Consider the following 19,817-nt stretch of genomic DNA (forward strand, 5'->3'; position numbering starts at 1 on the left):
AACATTTGTTAATTTCAGGTTTTGAAAAAGTGTTTTTTTAATCTAAATTCAAAGGTGATTTTGGGTGTTTTTCTCTTCAAAGGCAGAGTTAGAACCTCACTTCTTAATTTACACACATGAAAAGTCCTCTTTCCATATCTCTCTACAAAGATTTAAAACTGTAGAGTGTAGTAGTTGTTAACACTTCATTATTTTTAGAAACTCTATCAGAGAACACTTGCAGTACACTGAACTATTATAAACAAAAGTGCACGATACTTTCCGGAAAATGAACACAGTACTTTTGCTGACGCATTAACCATACTGTGCTGTTTATTCACATACTGATTTGAAAAATTCAGTAATTCATAATGAGGGAACCCAATCATTACTGTGAAGTAGCGAGGTATGTGTTAACTGCAATGCCCAAATTAGCTTTAATAGTTTCTTCATGTCTTTTTATGTTTTTCAGTGTGGCTACATACACTGCTGGCCTTAAGGCAGCGTTAAAGCCTTTGACAGCTTTCTTGATGCAGACAGCTAGTATCCCATTTGAGATTCAGAGGGCTTTCAAGCTCTGACCATCTAATGAGAGACCTTCTTTAAATAAATGATATTAAGTGCCACGTTAAACTTCTTCAGAATTGAGTTACTTGTTGCATTGTTGTTAGGTGCATTGAAACTAATCCAAATGAGAGACTAGACAAGTCTGCAGATTGTCATGGATGAAGACAGAACACTTTAATTCAGAAATGCAACGTTTCATCTAAAACCTTTTTCTTTTTGGAGCTATGTATTCTGTTTAAAGTGACAAATATAGTAAATTTCTACCTCTTATGCCCACATCAATATGTGGAATGGTTGTGGTGCCTAATAAATTCTGCCCAGTGAAATGTAGAGAGTTAAGTTAGTCTTGCAAATGCTTAGTATGAGAAGTCAGTTAGATTCATGGATATTTCTAGCCTAGTTTGTATTGATTTAGAAACTAATAGTCTGAATCTCTAATCTGATTAGCTGCTAATAAATTTTTTGTTAGCTTGTGTTTTAACCTCTAATGCAGATAAATGACTCCATTGTCATCATTTTTTATAATGGGCCTAATTTAAACTGTTACAGCAGGATTTTTCTTTCTGAAATTTTGCAAGCCAGACATCAGAAGATCTGTCCGCAGGGTTCTGTAACAGACCAGTTGTTGCTTCATGCATCTTTTCCATTTTCATTTCCTAAATACGTAATTTAAAATGGGTCAGAAATTAAGAAGTTTCTAGAACCCATCCAGAGGTTGCCAGGAATGGGGTTAACCATCATCTTCAGGGTTTAGGGAGGACTATTGTTGTTTTCCCTGGGTGCAGGGAATTTTAAGGTGGCATTGCTGGGGCAGGCATGTGGAATTACTTGAGAAATGTTTTGAGTCTGGTCGTGAGAATTGCAAAGAAAGGATTACTAGGAGGAAGGACTGGATCAGAGATGAGAACTGAGATTCCTCTGGAAGTTGGGTGAAGCAAGCTGAGATTTTGAAGCCTTTACTGGGACTTCACCTGAGGAAAATCCTGTTGTGTATTTTGATCTCTTAGGGGCGAGACTTGTTTTATGTTCACATGGTTTTACAATAAAGCATATCACAAAGGTGTTGAAACTCCCCTTAGGTGAGCAGAAATCTTTCCTGCATCAGTTGATTATATATTTCAGGAAAGATCCCTTCCTAATACGAGCCACTGTACGAAAAGCGTCTCCTACAATAGTAGGAAAATACCATTTAAAAACACCGGTGTTTTTTTAAGGGAATTTAGTCATGTTTAGTCATGTTAACTATTACATTCAGCGGCCAAGATTTTGCAGAATGGCTAGTAGTTGGATGCTTCAACTCTTGGATGCCTCTAAATGTTTCTGACAATGGAGGTCTGGTTCCATTACTAGGGCTCCTAGGTGCTACAGTAATACAAATTATAATGGAAGCCGTTGTCTGGTCTTCTCTGTGTTCTTCTTTGGCACTACTTAGACTAACATGCTTTCAGAAGATGCAGGCTTTGGCTGTACAGTGACTCAGAAGAGTTAATTTGCTTGACAGCTTCTACTGATTAACCCCAGTTACCTTTGTAAGGAACTGCTAGGTAGATTCCAGGAGTTTTAGACCAATGCACCAGAACCACAAAAACCTAATTTACAGGTATCAATACTAATATTTGTCTACTACATTGGTTAACACTAAAAAAGTAAGTCAAAATAGCTTAGGCCTTTTTCCCATTCCTACAATGAAGTGATGTGACATCAGCTGTTCAAAGCTTAGACAAATGTTTCTTTTTAACATCAGTCATTAAGTTAAAGTTGCAAAATTAATTTTGGAAAGTGAATCATGTTATTTTCAGGAGCCTATGTGGCTGCTGCCAGTATCTCCATTGGATAATTTATTTTCCTGCTCCTACTATTTCTAGTTATTCACCTTTTGGCCTGTTGTAAGTGTAGGACGTACATCATCAGCAGTTTAGCATTAATAAAAAGCAAATTAAAACTGAGAAAGCTAGGGGTGGAATATAAAGTATATTTTAAAAATATTATAACTAACTCACATTTTGGGGCTTATATAAACTTTCGAGTGTGAGTGTCAAGCCCTAGGTATTGAGCCTGAGAACTGAAGTAAGTTGGCTATTTTGGGCAGAAACATTCATTCCCTAAAATTGGAGGCTGCAGAGTATCAACTCGTACAGTAGTTTTTTGGTGTGTATTAAATGCAAAAAAAAAAAAAAAAAAAATGGTGGCATGTAAGTTATGTAAGTTTACAAGACCAAGCATAAGAACATTCCAAAAGTTAGTGTTTCTTTGGCAACATTATCTCTGTCACATTGTACGTCTTATATTATATGGTTTTAGAACATATCAGGTGTTAACTAACCAAGTTAAACATGACTTGGCATTCTTCGTAGACTGGGGCTGTTGTAGTTACCATTGTGTCACCTGGTCATGGATAAACCCAACTGGAACCCTAGGTTTAATCATGATGAGCTGATATCATATTAAATAAGATTGGGTTGTTTTTTTCTATACTGCCTGCTTAGACTTGTTTAACATCCTGTTAACACTGCTCCTCAAGGTCATGTCCTAACACAACCTAATTTTCTACAGAAGACAAGACTTCTCAGAGTAAGGTATTAAGCTTTATATTTAATGAGGAAGAGAGAAATAAAAAAATACTACGTCTGTGCAATATGACAATATTGATGCCCCCAGAGCAACCTTAACATGGGACGACCTGCCTTGTGGGTGTTTGAGCTGACAACCTTCATATTTCATTAAGCTAATTTTGGTTATTTAATTTACTAGTATTAAAAAAAAAAAAGAGAGAGAGAGACTAACAGAAGTTGGGGGAGGGTTTTTAAGGAATTCACGATGGAGTAAATACTATGAAATCCACCTGTGTGCGCTTAATTAACTGCCCAAGCAAGTACACTGCATCTGTGCTTAACTGTGCACCTGGAGATTTAGAAAATTTCTTCTTTCTGTACTCAGACACTTTTAAATTATCATACCTTTTTTTAATAAACCACCTCTATTTTTCAAACTGAGCAGTCTCACTAGTCCGTAATTTCTATGTCATGTTAAAAACATCAAGTTTTCTATATACAAGTTTAAAAAAATATTTTTAAAAAAGAAGCGTGTGAGGGAAAAATGGAGAATTTCAGCCTAAATGGTTAATATTTCGTAAAGCTAAGAGCATATGAAAATGGGGAGGAAGGCAGCTACAATGCAGTTTCTTGTAACTATAGAGTATGCTACAAGTCATCTTCTGTAATAAAAAACTTGTGCAGGAGTAACCTGGGCTCTCTTAATGAGAAATCAAGCTCTGTGTATTGCACTTCGCAGGACTTGTTTACCCACTGTCAAATTATACGTGGGGCATTCAGCATACACTTTTTTTAAAAAAAATAGTTGACTCCTTTTGCCAGCTTCATCCAAAAGGGAGCAGACATTTCAGAAAGATTGGCTTCAGCCCTGAGCAGGGGGCCTCAGGTTACACGCCCTCACCCAGGGCTGAAGCCCTTGGGCTCCACCCCAACCCCTGGCGGGGAGGGAAGGAGGGAGGCAGGACTCGGGCGGGCTCAGGCTTCAGTCTCCCCTCCTGGGATTGTGTAGTAATTTTTGCTGTCAGAAGGGGGTCACGGTGCAATGAAGTTTGAGAAGCGCTGTGCTAGAGAGTATTTTTCACGTCTATTGTGGCCAGCACTTGATGTCACTATTCCAACTGTTGTCCTCCAGCCAGTCATGTGCTGCTCTGTCACCATTCAGTCTAGAAATGTGAAACAGAACAAAGGAATCTATCAAACAAGAGAGCAATTGTAGTGGGGAGAAATGTTAATCAGCAAGCGTTTAAGCAGTGCTGCTGAAAAGCAGCCACAATGCTTAGAACCTTTTTTTCCCCAGCTGCTGAGTTGTCTGCCTTCTTTTCTGGTATGTTTTTTTTCTTGACTAGCATGCGGTAGCATTGGTGGACTCGCCAGGTGACATCAATTGGAATGCTTGTGTCAGATGCCAGCCAAAACAGATGCGGGAAGAGTAGGAGGAAAAGGAATTAAATGTCCTCAATTTGCAATGCCAGCTTCATTCTCCATGGAACTGGTGTGTAGTTTTTTGTTTAGTTCAGTTTAAAAAACTGTTCCTTTTTGTAGCAAATGTTAGCTTTGTGAAATGCTGGAGTTTCAGTGAATTTGGAATTGGAAACAGCTCCTTATTAGGTATTGCTATGATGCTCAATTTTTTTGTAGAATTTTATTAGGGTTGCTGCAAATAATTTGTCAGAAGTGCTGGAGATTTCTTGAGTTTCCAGCCTTCCTTTTATATTGCAAACAGCTTTTGCATATAAATACATCAACATAATAAGTCGGGTTTCCTCTAGGTTGCAAAACTGTATATTTGTATTACCGTTATGACATCATCCTATCTTCCCATTTGTTGTTGCATGCACGTATTCATATTTGAAGTCTCTGCCCTAAAGAGTTTACAGTCTCTTACTTTGTACATCACCTAGCACAATGGAACAAATTTTCTTTTACTGATAATAGATATTATCACTTAACTGCTACCCATGACTGTAAATTACATGCACAGAGTCACATCATAAATATGAAATTGGAAGTACTTTTTTGCCATTCATTGACACTATAAATATGTTGACATTGAACGAGGCTGAGGAGTATGAAAGGTTCTATACAAAAGCATATTCTGCTGGCATGTGCAAGAATTAATGTAACTAAATTGTTTAAATTCTTATCTGATTATTTATTATTTCATAATCTCCAGTAGGAAAAAATAATGTGAGGAGAAAAACTTTGGAGATGATTGGTGGAGTCAGTGAATTAATTGTATTTTTTGTTTCTGTTTCCTGCTATAACTTTGAAGCCATGGTGAGGCTATAGATTTCTGTAATCTATATGAACTCTACATGGTACAGTAGGTCATGTCTCAAGAACAGTGAAGTCTAACAGAAGCATAATTCATCAAAGAATTTGAGCTATAATCTGTGAGATGCTTGCTTTTCAGTTCACTCTTGCTTAGATAATATATAATCCAAGTTGAACAGGAACTGCAGAGCACTTTATTATGGAGGAGAAGGCACATTATGGAACTGGAAAAATGGAGAGGACAACATTTGTGGAAAGGTGATAAGTCATTATTTTCTTATTTAACTGTGTTTGTTACTAATGAATTTGTTACTAGTCTTCGTATTGGAAGTAAATGGATGAATCTTTATTTTTAACATTCTTTGTCTTGTGATAGAAATAGACATTTGTGTTTGATTATAGAATTTATTTTAGAAAGAATTATTTTGAGAAATTAAAAACACTATCTTTTTTAAGGTTTCAGAGTAGCAGCCGTGTTAGTCTGTATTCGCAAAAAGAAAAGGAGTACTTGTGGCACCTTAGAGACTAACCAATTTATTTGAGCATAAGCTTTCTTGAGCTATAAATCAGAAGTTCACTGACAGCAGTAGCATATTTCCATGATATAATTTGCCTTTGCTGTTGCATGCATATTTTTGCTGCACCATATTAAATAAAAACAGCTGTAATACATATTTGCATAATACATGCCCAGAATTTAGAGTTCTGCCAATGTTTTGTAACCATTAGCAAAACTGTTAAAGACCTGTTCATCTTGAGAAAAATATTACTCCAAATGCTGCCAAGGTTTAGTGTCTGGTTGGGCAATTTCTGCGTAAGTGCCAGTCAGACAGCTTAGAACTTGCTCAGCTGGTTTTTGGAAACATTTTCTGAATAAGACTCCGCATGTTTTTCTTTCTTCTGTTCTATCCCATTTCTCCAAATTTGCTTCCTTTTGCCAATTCCATCGTTTTTTCTCTCTATCATTGCTTCCTTTTGCTTAACTTCAAACTAGGATGGTCTCATTGCCCACATAGTCTAAGTACTACATCATTCTCCAAGATAAACGTGTTGATGGGTACTAATGTAGTATAATTTAATACTCAGGGAAGGTGCTTACTGTGACTTCTCCTCCCCCATTCTCCCCATGCAACTTGCTAAACGTTCCCTTACATATCACTGAGGAGTGTAACCAATTTGGAACAGAGTTTTGAAAATGTTAATGTGACATTTATTTAGAAACATACATGCAGTTTTTAAACATAGATGTACAATAAAAATGTAAAAGTCACTCTGGCTTAAATTTCGATATCCTGGAGGATCATTAACACAGATGCATCTTCAGCTTCTCAGAAATAAGAGAAGAGTAGACCTTTGACTATGGTGTTCTATGTGGTCAAGTTACAGTGAATTTCAAAACACCATTGGGATTACTGGTGATTCAGCCTGCCTTCAACTGTTTACAGTGGCATGTGCCCAAGACTATGGTATGTTTAAGTGGAGTATGAAATTGCAGAAATTAGTGTACCTTAACAACATGGAAAATTGGGAACATTTTTGTCTTGAGCGTAATATATTATGATTAATTGCCGAGTGGGCAGATGCATATTTGTATATATTGCAGTATTTATTCAGAAATCTTAATAGAGGAATATTACCACAGTGTAATAAAGGTGTTCATCGCATGTGATAGATGACTAAAAATATGTTCCCTCTTAAAGAACTCCTGTCATACCATAGAAACAATTCTGATGTCACGCATCCTTGCTGGAAAATAATCTGTATTTACATAGAGTAAAACCAATAAATTTATATCTAAATAGAAATTAATAGAAATTATGGGGAAAATGCAGAAAAGATATGTGACAGTTAACTGAGGGTTTTATAAAACAGGGCAGTGATTTATATTTGCATGTGAGTGTGTACCCATGTGTAGATGATACTTAAGTCCACACCAATACTTTAAATCCTATTTACTTCATGACTTAGTCATCTAAATGGATAAGCAAGTATAGCTGTAAATATATTTATACTTATTACTTAATAATGTAATACTATTAAATAAAGCATGAATGACTGTCCTATTTAAATGTACTGACCCAGAATTAGAAGATCTAGCAAGAGATAATTATAATCCTAATGGAATGTGGTGAGGCTTGATTTTAGGCTTTACCTGCCAGGAAAAGACCACTGTGAATACATAGTAATGGAAGATAATTTGCAAGAAAACCCTAAAGCAGGCAAATTAACCCTTTCTAGAGTTTTTTGTTGTAAATAGGGTTGCCAAATTTGATTGGACGTATTCGTGGAGATTTAATCACATGATATCTTTAATTAAAGATTAATCTTTAATTCCTGGAGGCTCCAGGCCAGTCCTGGAGGGTTGGCAACTCTAGTTGTAAACCTAAATTTCCTCTCACATTTGTACACCTGGAAGAAGCGGGCAGAGGTTTTTCTGATTCAGTTTTGCCCTACTTTCCCTCCCTCCCCACAGGCACTCTTTCTGCCCCCAAGATAAGGCAGGTTCCACTTCCCCATTTTGTCATCCCGAATGCACACAATCCATTCCTCACAGGTACACTATTAAGTTAAAACAATAAGATAAAATAATAATATAAAATCCACAATTGTTACAAACTACACCTGCAGTTTTACTATAATTGTTTTTTTTCTTCCAAATGAAACTTATTACCTAACCTTTTTTTGAAATATGGTCTAGAGTGCATAGTCTGTTACTAGTCAGTTTCACTTTCAGAATTTCATGCACTTGCATAATCCTGCAATGGTTGGCTGTTTTTCCTTTTTCAATTTTTCACTTTAAAAAACCTAAGTAAAAAAATAAATGTTATTGTAACCCTTGCCCTCCTTTTTTCTTTCACTCTCCCTACAGTTGTTTGCTGTCATTCCTTGCATCTTGTCTAAAAATAGATTGTTAGCTCCACAGGTCCCTGTTCTTTAATACACTTATCAAACTTTGTGATGTCTAAATAATTAACATTTTTGCACCCTTCTGAGAGTCATTTTAAAAAAAAAGTGTCATTTAAAAACAAATGTTTTAAAGTGTAATTAGCATATTAAATATTATACTGGGTGTCCAATATTCAGATATGCCCCTTTGTTTTTATGGAGAAAAGTCCCTTAATCAACTGCTGTAGATTAGTCACTGGCTTTTTGGGGTAATGTTTTGTGGTGTCATATTTGACTAAAAACGGTGTGAAAAGTACTATTACTCTTTGTTAGGACTGTGGGTAGCATTTTAGCGCTTGGAACTAGTAAACATTGATTATTATGGCACGTAGCGCTTCAGAAATCCCCCATCTGTAAATCTGAGTGAACAATAGCTTGGTGATACCTTGCTTTGGCGGAAGAGGAGGGTGTATTTTTCATGTTACATAGCCATATTTTCTTATGTGGTGCAAAAATTTGGTGAAAGTGCTGTATCTATGAACGGTTGCAGCTTTCTGTCATTTTTATAAAGTTATACTTCCTGTAAATGTGGGTTATAGCTAGTTATATACAGGAATACATTCTGCAGGGTTCTGTACATAGCACAGCCAACATGCTTTGACCTGTTATGTCACTGCTGTTCTATTGATCTATTTACTGAGGAAAGTTGCCAATTACTGTACTAAATTATGGGGGGGTGCTTTTAAAATGTGGGGAAATAAGGGCTGAGGGCTAAACTGAAACTGGCAAACTTGTTGAACTTGTTGCATGCTTTCAACGTAAGCCTTTAGAGACAGATGGTGAACGTTTTTAACACACTTCTCTAACCCTCTGTTTCTCTCCTCACTCACCACTAACAGTTGAAGTTGTTAAGTCCACTGATTCATTCATTAGTTTATATAGACTAATCGTTTTCAAACTAGAACTCTCAGCGGCAGGGAAGGCTATGACAACAGGGAGAGATTAAATATTTTGCCTGACTTTTCCTTAAAGTTGCAGGAGTTTTGATGAACTGCAGTCCAATTGAGTAATATTGGTATAATATTTTATGTTGAGAAAATGCTGTTACCATTTTCTGTGTTTTATAAGTTGTCAGTAATATAAGGAGGAATCAGTTTATCATTTAAGATAATATACTATGTAGGGTATTTGTGGGAGTTTTTAATGGTATCAAGATAGAATGATGGTTGTCTAAGAAATCTTTGTGATACGTATATCCAGTTTATTGTACTCATGTAGCTAAAAAGAATTTACAAAGTTCCTAACCTCAGATAAAATAAATTATAATTTTTAAATATTAGGTGGTGGTCGGGGAAAAACAGCTGGACAGTTTTTTTTTTTTTAATTATTTAATCTGTGATGAGAAACTGTACACATGGTTAAAACCTGATACAAATTTTAAAAGCCAAGCTATAAACTTGTCAACAGAGTTTATAATGGAAATGATGGCAGACGCTTAGCTAAGAGTTTCTCAAATAAATTTAAAACTGATTTTGTTTTTTATATGTACTGATAGTCTAGAAAATGAGTAATTTAACTTATGAAATGTGAAAGACAGATCTGTTTGAAAATAATACTCTCTAGTTAGTTTTACTGAAACCTATTGTTAATTTTGATCGGTTTTTGACATGGAATCATAACTGTAAAAGATCTAGCCTTTTAAATTTTTAAGCAGAAGAATCTATAAAGTCAGGGTTTAAAACAAAAGGTTGTTATTTTGAAATGGCTGTTGCTCTTGAAATTAGATGTTGACTGAATACAGACGTAGAAACCTATAATTGCAATGCGTTGTAAATGGATTTTTAAATCCCGTTATGCTGACGGCTCAACTGAATCTGAAGGTCATGGGAAAACTTAAGAGTTTTAATAACTTTGTATAAGCGAACTATCATTTTAGTATAACAATCTCTTGTTCTAAATGGCAAATGGGGGTATGAGCTTTCAAACAGAGTATGAAAGAAAAATGTGTTTATCCACTGAATCCTCATCAAGTTTCAGCCCACAAGTTTCATAGCCAAAATTTAAACTTCCAGAAGGTTTGGGTGTAAAGCCTAAATGTTGATGGGATAGCAGAATTAAGAAATAAGATACTGGATATTTGTTCATTCTTTAGAAGAAGGTGAATTTGGTTTTAATGAGTCTGTTTTATAGGGGATTTTCTAGACAGACTATGGTAGGAAGGATTAATCTTGCCCTGGCAGAGGTTTGGATGATCAAAAAAGTTTTTTTCCCCTCCTCTGATTAAGGTCTAGATAATCCCCCAACAAGGCAAATCCAGTGTAAAGAAAAGGAAACGGAGATTTCTATGGAGTCTTCTGTGAAACTGCTGTTTGTTGCACTCGCTCTCTCCCAAGGAAGGTCAGGGAATTTGTCCCTCCAGATCTACAGGTGTCTTAAAATCCTGCAGAGGACCAACTCCTCCATACAGTTCCCTAACCACCCTGTTGGTTTCATGAATCATGTTCCCATCTTTTCCCCTTTGTTTTCTATCAGCAAAGGAGCAGTCAGTGTTACCTTATGCTAATGTTGTCCGCATCTTTTTATCAGTCCTCTGGGTTGATTGAGGACTGCTGTAAAGCATGCCCACGACTCCAGCCTGATGCCTTCCATAACACAGATTCATGGCCTGGCATGGGCATTTGGAGAGGCCTGCGCTCCTCAGAACCTATACTTCTTTTTTCCCCCCTCTTAGGTCCACTCTCTCTCTCTGGCTTCCCCTTCATGCACTGCAGCAATGAGGACATTTGGACCCTATTCTGGTAAGATAAAGAGAGAAGAGCAGCAGAAATTAAACGTAATGCCTTTTTAAAAACGGAGTGGATCCCAGGACTAGTTCAGTATGATTTTCAAGGTAGTAAAACAAATACAGATGGCTATTTAAATGTTAGTGCCACTGCCAATAAGTAGATACGAATGGGGCATTTCGCCAAGTTAAGCATTTGAGTCCTTGGAGACTTAGAGGTGACATCTGATTTCTTTAAATCTTTAACAAGGTGGATTACTCATTAAAATAATCTAAAGCACAAGGATGACAGGAAAAGGAGAACAAAGAAGAAAGTGGCAGGGAAATGGAAAATGTAGCAGTGGAAGACCTAAATATTGTTAACTTGTGACCACCTACATTTTAATGGATATTTTTGTGCAGTACACAGAGCCACATGGCAATTAACAGGGACAGTTGGGAGGAACTTATATCCTGCTTCAAAAACAGACACTTACTGCTTTGAGATAAGGGAGCCTTTAGTTTTCAGTAGTATAGGGTCTATGTCAGTTGAGTGGCTCTTGCTGTATCTAATAGAAGGCAATGGTACTGTGGCAAAATACCTTGTTCGCCTCAGTAGGCTCAGTCCTTTTTAACCTTGGAGACTCAGGTTTGGGGTAAGGCGAATCCTTATAGGTGGCACTGGGTCCTGCTACTCCTCTCCTCAGTCAGTCCCTTGTGCTTGTCTTCCTTCCCTTCTGGGGAGCGAGTGCAGCCTCCCTACTGGGAAGGTCTGGTGTCTTGCTGCAAACAGCCTACTGGCAACTTCCCTGCTCCTCTCACTCCCTCACTCTCCCCCTCCTACCACCCAGGGGAGGGTTTAAAAAGGTCCCAAGTAGTTGGAGTCAGCTGAACCTAATTGCTTCCCTAGCAACCCCTTTTCCAGCTGAACCTTATTGCCACATCGTTCTCTCTCCTCAGTGGATAGGGAGGGGCCTTTTAAACCTCTGGGACTAATTACTACATCCGATGAAGTGAGCTGTAGCTCACGAAAGCTTATTTATTATGCTCAAATAAACTGGTTAGTCTCTAAGGTGCCACAAGTACTCCTTTTCTTTTTACCCCCCTTTTGTAGTTGTTTGTCCTGGGTTTACCACAGTACACATACACATTAGCCAGTTCATTACAATACTCTTACCCCACTTAATTTTTCGACTGGTTATGTGGATCACCAGAGTTTTTAAAGTTGAGCTACCAAAACACTGGGAGCTTGTAATAAGTGATCCTGAAAATAAGTACAGTACTTTGCTAATGTTCACCACCACAGGCTTTAGGGGGTGACTTTAAATTTAAAATGTCTGTGGATAATGCCCACAAACTTCCTAATGTTTTCTCACGTTACTGGCACTAAGTCCTTATAATTTTAGATTATTATATGGCCTCTTTTGATGTCTTGGGGAGGAAAAACGGGGGAAGTGGGTTCTTTCTCCTTAAGCAGGTATTAGTAGAGCACATAATTGTGGAATCAGATATTTGAAACTTGATTATGCACTTTTATCCTTTATAACTTATTTTTGTGAAGTACCATAGCATAAATAAACTTTGTCTAAAACAATGGCTCAGAAGCACATACACTTTTCTCTGTTCGGTTTAGTTCATTTGTCATCAGTTTTGCTACAATTTCACTTTGATGAATTTCAAGGTCATTCTCCACCTTCTTCCAGTTTTAAGATGTAAACAACTCTAGTTAAATTATGGACCTTGCCCAATCTCATTTCTGGCATCATATGCTGCCGGAGAATGGGAAGGGTGCAGGGAAGCACGTCAGAGCTTGGAATATTATGTGCAAAGTAAGAATTGTTTAGTGTCTGTGAGAAATTGCTAGTAGCAAAGAGTAGCTGGTGTATTAGAGAGGCACCTCTCTCACACATAGTTAAAGTTCAAACAAATCTTCCATTGTAATTCTGATTTTTGACACTGCTCCCTAACTTTTCTAAGCCAGTAGCAATCCCTTTGAAGTTTCACATCAAAGATTGTATGCCAAGGTAAAAAGTGTCAAGGACAGCAAGGACAAGCAATTTTTGTGTTTCAGAGACATGAAGGTCTTATATTGAAGCATTCTCACCTGGACATGTTCTTTGACCTGTTATGGCCGAGATCTAGAAATTTCAGTTTTAGTTTGTGTTCTCCCTGGAGAGGACTGGTGCCTTTAACTAACTTTGGGGCATACGTTTTTAGTTTAGTTAGTCTTACATGTGTTAGGAGAGCTGTAACATATTAAACATCAGTTGCTGGCTTCTGCGTGACTTTGGAATGGTATATCTGCCTGTGTTGGGCTTCTCAAACAAAGCATCATTGTTTTGTGCTACTTGGAAAGCATATAGATGCTGTGGGTGTCAGGCTGGATAAGGCCCATAAGACTTTTTGCAGGGCCCTGTTTCTCCCAAGACAAGACCAAGGAGACATGATGACTGGGAGAATGTTGTTCTTCCTCTACCAGCGCCTTCGCTCTCTCTACTTGCTCTGGAGAAGAGAAACTCCTGGACTTTATCCCAGGTTCCCCTGTAGGCATCATCTAGGTTGGCCCCCTTTAAGGTAGGGTGACCAAGGTGTCTGGTTTTTGACCGGAAAACCCAGTCAAAAAGGGACCTTCGTGGCTCCAGTCTACAGCAGGTTAGTCCCTACCTGTCCTGGTACTGAGCTGCACTCCGGAAGTGACCAACAAGTCTGGCTCCTAGGCAGGGGGGGCCCCACAGGGCTCTGCATGCTGCCCCTGCCCCAAACACCGGCTCCATACTCCCATTGGCCAGGAACCATGGCCAATGGGAGCTGCGAGGGCGGTGCAGGTGGGCAAGAGCAGCGCACGCAGAGGTACCTGCCGCACCTCTGCCTAGGAGCTGGACTTAATGGCAACTTCCACAGTACCGGACAGGCAGGAATCCTGTCTTAGCCTCCCCGCTGTGCTGCTGACCGGGAGTTGCTGGAGGTAAGCCTGCTCCCTTGCCCCATCCTTGAGCCCCCCTCAAACCCGGAGCCCCCTCCTGCACCCGAAACTGCTCATCCTCGGCCCCAACCCAGAGCCCTCATCCCCTCATGCACCCCAGCCCAGAGCCCTCTCCTAAACTTCCAAATCCCTCATCCCCAGCCGCACCCCAGAGCCTTCATCCCCAGATAGAGCCCTCACCCCCCCTGCACTCCAACCGCCGGCCTCAACTCGCATCCCCCTCCTGGACGCTGAACCCCTCATCCCCTCCCCAGAGTCCACACCTCCAGCTGGAGCCCTCACCTCCTCCCGCACCCCAACCTCCTGCCCCAGTGTGGAGCCCCCTTCCAGACCCTGAACCCCTCATTTCTGTCCCCACCCCAGAGCCCACGCCCCCCAGTTAGAGCCCTCACCCCCTCCCGCACCACTGCCCCAGCCCAGTGAATGTGAGTGAGGGTTGGGGAGAGCGAGCTACTGAGAGAAAGGGAATGTCATGTCCCAGGGGCAGGGGCAGGGCCTGGGGGAAGGGGCGGGTTAGGGTATTCGGTTTTGTGGGATTAGAAAGTTGGCAACCCTACTTTCCGGTGAAATGTTAAGCTAATGGAGGATAAAACTTGGAGACAATTTTGGCTGTATTTATTTTGTGGCTGGTCCGTGAATTGACATGTCAGCTGCCATGTAGTTTCTGAATATAGTAACTGTCATCAAAATAACAATGTTCATCATAATTAATTCCTGCATTGTTAAGGTAAAACAAAATAAAAATCCTATGGAAGTAGAAAAAGAAGACCACATATATATTTACAATTTTTATTTAAAGTTTATAGGAAATGAATTCATCTGTGATGTACTTTTAATGTATTTTAGGCATTACACATTTGTGTGTATGTATATATGTAATAAACACAAGTATACTGGTGTTATCAGGTACTAATCCATGATACGATATGGATACCCATGGTTAAGTAACAAGAATGCGTAGCCCAGCAAGCAGTAATTAGCACTATTGCAATCTCTCTCTTCTTGCTTAAACAATGTATTTGTTCGGTGACATAGGATGGAGATATTTGAGATACTGAGGTGTCCTTTTGGAGACAGGGTGTCCTTTTTCCAGTCTGCTCCTATGCTTGGAATTGCCCTCCTTTTTCTTTGCACTAATGTGTCTCACTGCCCTCTTTCAAATATCTTCAGGAATTTTTCTTTTTTCAAGCTTTCCACTATTAACTGCTGCTCCTGTGCCATTTACACTTGTGCTGGCATGTAAATATGTATTTTTATAATATATGAAATTGACGAAGTAAATGAGAAGTATCAAAACAAAAGATAGGAAGAGTGATGTGGCAAAACGTGGAAAAAATACACGTTCCCCCCCAAGCAATATTCCTTGCAGATTGTTTACTATTTTACTCTCCACAACTTCACCATGGTATGTAGTAAATGTATTTGGTTTGATTTAAGCTTCCATCCTGCAAGCTGCTGCCATGAGCCTTCCAACTGCTTCATGGAGGTGGAGCCCCCTTGCACAGAGCAATTAATAGGATTGTGGATCTTATGCCCCAATCCTGCAAACACTTATGGTATGTACTTGACTGATCTATCGCCAGTAGCATCATTTAAATTGATGGGGTACTCATATTAAAGATATTAATGTACATTGGCTTGAAGCTTATTTTGTAAATTCCTTTTGGCAAAGACCTCAAATTTTACTTACCTGGGAAGTGTCATGCACATCAGTGGATTTGTGACTTTCTAATATACAGATTGTCTTTTAATTTTCTCTCCACTTAGGTGGTTAAAATAACAATTATTTTAACATGGGCATTTTTATTGCCATACATGCTAAATATCTTTTCTGAATAAAATTTGTTATATTTATTTATAAGAGGTGATCATTTGGTGGATGAGGAAGCAAGAGGCATACCATGCTCAGTTAAAGTTATAATGCATATGGCTATTTTGGGGGAGAGGGGGCAGAACTTTCAGAATTTGTTGGCTTAGCTGGAGGAGACTTAAAGCCAGCATTCTGCACGATCTGCAATCTCAGTGGTAGTCGCTATGAACGGCATCCTGAAAGACAGCCAAGGCTGTCCATGTAAATCAGATGATGACATCCCCTCACGCTGGGTGGACTATTATCACAGCGCCCTGAACCAATTGCCACCTACCACTTGCTCAGAGCTGGACAATTTAGCAGCCACTCTGGTTTCAGATCCAAACACTTGTACCAATGCACCAACGTTGGATGAAGTGAAGCGCGCCATCTGTAAACTGAAAAAGGGATGCACAGCCGGCGCTTATGGCATTTCCCCAGAGCTGATAAAAAGCGCTCTCTACCCTGGGGTAGAATCACTTCTGGCCATCTTTTGTCTGGTGTGGAGAATTGGAACCTTGCCAACCGCCTGGAAGGATGGTATTGTGATCCTCACCTTACAAGGGCAAGGAAATGAATGTAAGAGGCTACAGGCTGGTCACCTTGTTGTCTGTGCCAGGGAAGGTATTCCTGAACATGTTCTGCTGGCGCATTTGGAGCCCCTGCTGCATCGGAAGTGTTGCCCCCAGCAGTCAGACTTTATGAGGAACTGGTCCACATTAGACACCATTTTGGCCCTCCACTTGCTGTCGGAGACACACCTTGAGTTCGAGAAGCCCCTGCACATAGTGTATGTTGATCTTAAGATGGCATTTGATTCAGTTGACTGAATGGTGTTATGGAAGGCCTTAAAAGGTGTAGATGTCCCAACCATTCTGCTGTACTTGATTTGCAAGCTGCATAACAGAACCACTGCTCATGTTTGTCTTGGGAATCGGATGTCAGCACCTTTTAAATCAGTATCTGGTGTCAAGCAAGCTGTGTCTTGGCCCCTGCACTCTTTTTGTCAGGCAATGGAATGGGAAACATTCCATCAGATCCATCGGCATTAAGATGGGTGATCACTTGCTCTCAGACTTTAACTACACAGATGACAATGTTCTAGTACAGAGCTCCAACAGGTTTCACAATGCACTCCAACGAATGGAAGGGGAGCCGGCTAAGGTTGGCCTCCATGTTTCGTGGTCAAAAACAAAGCTGCAAAATCTAGGATCAGGCCCACCAATGGCCCCAATCTCTTTGAATAATAAAACTACACAGCATTCTCCAGCTTTTCCAGTTCCTCCAGCTCTCACACGGAGGTTCTCCACCACATTGGCCTCGCAGTCTTGGCCATGGGTCACTTCTGTTTTTCTTACGTTTAGATTTGTAACCTATTCATTAGTTGTCCTATCAAAACCTTACACAATATTATGCTTTTCTCCTTCTTCCGATCTGTTTTTCTTATTTTAATATCTTAATTTTGAGTTTAACTTTGGCTGTTCTTGAAGTGGTTTCTCCCTTAATATTCCAAGAAGTTCTCAAACGATTAGGTTTGGTTGTGGGCAGTGACCAGCAAACTCCAAAAAGATCCACTGGATTTCTCAGTAGTTATCTTTGTTTTCCTTCTCCCCTGTACAATTCTGACTTGATAAGTTAATTTTTCTATTACCAGAACATCCCACACTATTTGATACCAGTCAAAAGATTTAGGGGAGTCACTCCTCTTTCACCACCTTGCTCTTCTAGCAGCAACTAGGAGATGAGTGATCAATTCTTTGTGGCTTTTTTTTTTATAAGATGCAGAGTTTTCAAAACCATTTAATAAAAATGCTAATGGGTTATCTGACAACTGACACCCTGTTATCTCCCTTCTGGAGTCTCTAACGGCTTTTTAAAATGTCTTTAATATGTTGGCACATCCACCATATGTGGAGAAATCCTCCCATTTCATTACTTTCTCTCCAGCATTTGCCCATCCTGTATCATAACGTTGTTTTATTTAAAGTGGAGTTAGGTACCAACGATAAAGAATTTTAATATAATTTTCTTTTATGTGTGTTTGAGGTGTGGGATCAGTGCTGCATATGTTCTCCATATCTCAGTTTTCGTGTCTCTGCCTATGTCTGTTAGCTTTGCATCTTTTCAGAAACCTGGTTATTTCCTTTAAGTAACAGTTAAAGATTACTTTGTACAGAATGGAGAGTAAACCATTATGTTTCAAGGAGGTGTAGCGAATAGATTTTCAAATACTGTCAATTTTCTGCTGAGGTTTGCCTTTTGTGAAGGTGGTTTGAAAAATGTCTCAATTGTAGGTATTGATATACTGGAATGTTGATGTCTTTTGCTAGTTGTATTTTATCAAGTGATCTAAATGTATTATCTCTAAACAGTTGGCCAAATTTTGATATACCTATGAGTTCTCATAGGTCAAAACTTTCCAGGATTTATTGGGGTTAAATTCTATTTTGTCTACTTTGGGTGTTACATGGGATGGGCATGGACTTAGCTTTCTAAATAAATTATCCCAAGTTTCTATTGTTACTTTCATAAAACGGGGTTATATAATGGTTTTGGCTTATAGGATTTCTTTATCCAGGGGATGATGTGGAGTTTGATTGCACAACAGTGGATGTGGAGTTTGCTTCCGCAGTAATGAGCTAGTTCTGTTCTACCAAGTGCTTATTAGGGTTTGGTGTTATCCAGTATATCAGGTTTTTGAACTTACTAGATTGATAATAGTGCTTAATGTGTGGTAGAGCTAATGCTCCTTTTTGCCATGACCTTTGGAAAATAGATTGTGTAACCCTGGGTTTCTTATTTCTCCAAATGAATTTGTTTATCATGGGTTGCCATTGATCTAATATATTTCTTGGGACCAAAACCCGGGAGTGTTTGGAAAAGGAAGTTAATTTGCAGTGAGATATTAATGTTAACTACTGCAGTTTTGCGTAACCATGATATGTCATAGTTTAACCAATTATCAAGGTCTGTTTTGATTTTCTTTCTTAAAGGAATATAATTAATATTATATAAGTCTTGCTGTATTTCAATAATGTGTATTTCCAGGTGTTTTACTGAAGTAGATACGAGTTTCTATTTATCTTTTATATCTTTCTGTAGATCAGAGCCCATACCTACATCCAGGAGTTCTGACTTGTAGATTATTTTAAATCCTGATATTTTGCCAAATTTTAAGATTTGCTCATTCAATTTTAGTAGTGTTGAGCTGGATTCATAACAAATACATGACATCGTCTGCATAGGTTAATTTGTGTTCCCTATTTTCTGTTGAATTTCTGTTTATATTAGGATTATTTCTTATCAGTTGGGCAAATGAGTCCATCACCATGTCAAAAAGAGGAGGCAATAATGGGAGTCCTTAGCATATGCCTCTAAAAACGGGAAAAATTTCTAATAGATGTTCATTTACTCTTACAGTAGCACATGGGTTATCAGTTGTACAAACTGATATTTAATAGTTCTAATATCTGCTAAAGGTACAGTTTAAAAGACCAACCTTTTCAACATCCTTGAAAGAGAAAATTATGCAAGTTCAATGTCTAAATTTTCAAAGCCAATCCTACTAAGAGACTCATAGATTCCAAGGCCAGAGGGGACAATTAGGATAATCTAGTCCAGTATTTTTCAAAGTTCAGGTCATGACCCAGTACTGGGTCGTGATATGTAAGGCACTGGGTCGCCTTGCTCAGCATCCAGGGACCCTAGTAGCTCTGGTTAGCACCACCGACCAGGACGTTAAAAGTCCCATCGGCGGTGTTGCCCGGCTAAGGCAGGCTAGTTCCTACCTGTTCTGACACTGTGATGTGCCCCGGAAGCGGCCAGCAGCAGGTCCTAGTCCTAGGCGGAGGGGCCATGGGGATCCGCACATGCCTGAGCACAGGCTCCACACTTCAGTGGGAGCTGGGGGTGAGGGGCGGTGCCTGCGGGCGAGAGCCGCACGCCTCCGCCTAGGAGCCGGACCTG

The 19,817-nt window shown here is 39.2% G+C and overlaps 1 protein-coding gene across 11 annotated transcripts in view; it reads left to right on the top strand.

Annotated features, from left to right (window-relative positions):
- NEDD4L (NEDD4 like E3 ubiquitin protein ligase) overlaps positions 1-19,817 on the top strand; it is a 367,521-nt gene that overhangs the window by 200,961 nt on the left and 146,743 nt on the right. The window contains exon 1 of one of the 11 annotated variants that reach the window (XM_048849466.2): positions 5,326-5,630. The exons of the other annotated variants lie outside the window; for them this stretch is intronic. The gene's annotated coding sequence lies outside the window, so the exon portion shown is untranslated. Of the gene's footprint in view, positions 1-5,325; positions 5,631-19,817 lie in introns of those variants that run through there. 11 annotated transcript variants of the gene reach the window in all.

The sequence above is a fragment of the Caretta caretta genome, chromosome 5 (assembly GCF_965140235.1).
Source record: "Caretta caretta isolate rCarCar2 chromosome 5, rCarCar1.hap1, whole genome shotgun sequence".
Taxonomy (NCBI): Eukaryota; Metazoa; Chordata; order Testudines; family Cheloniidae; genus Caretta; species Caretta caretta.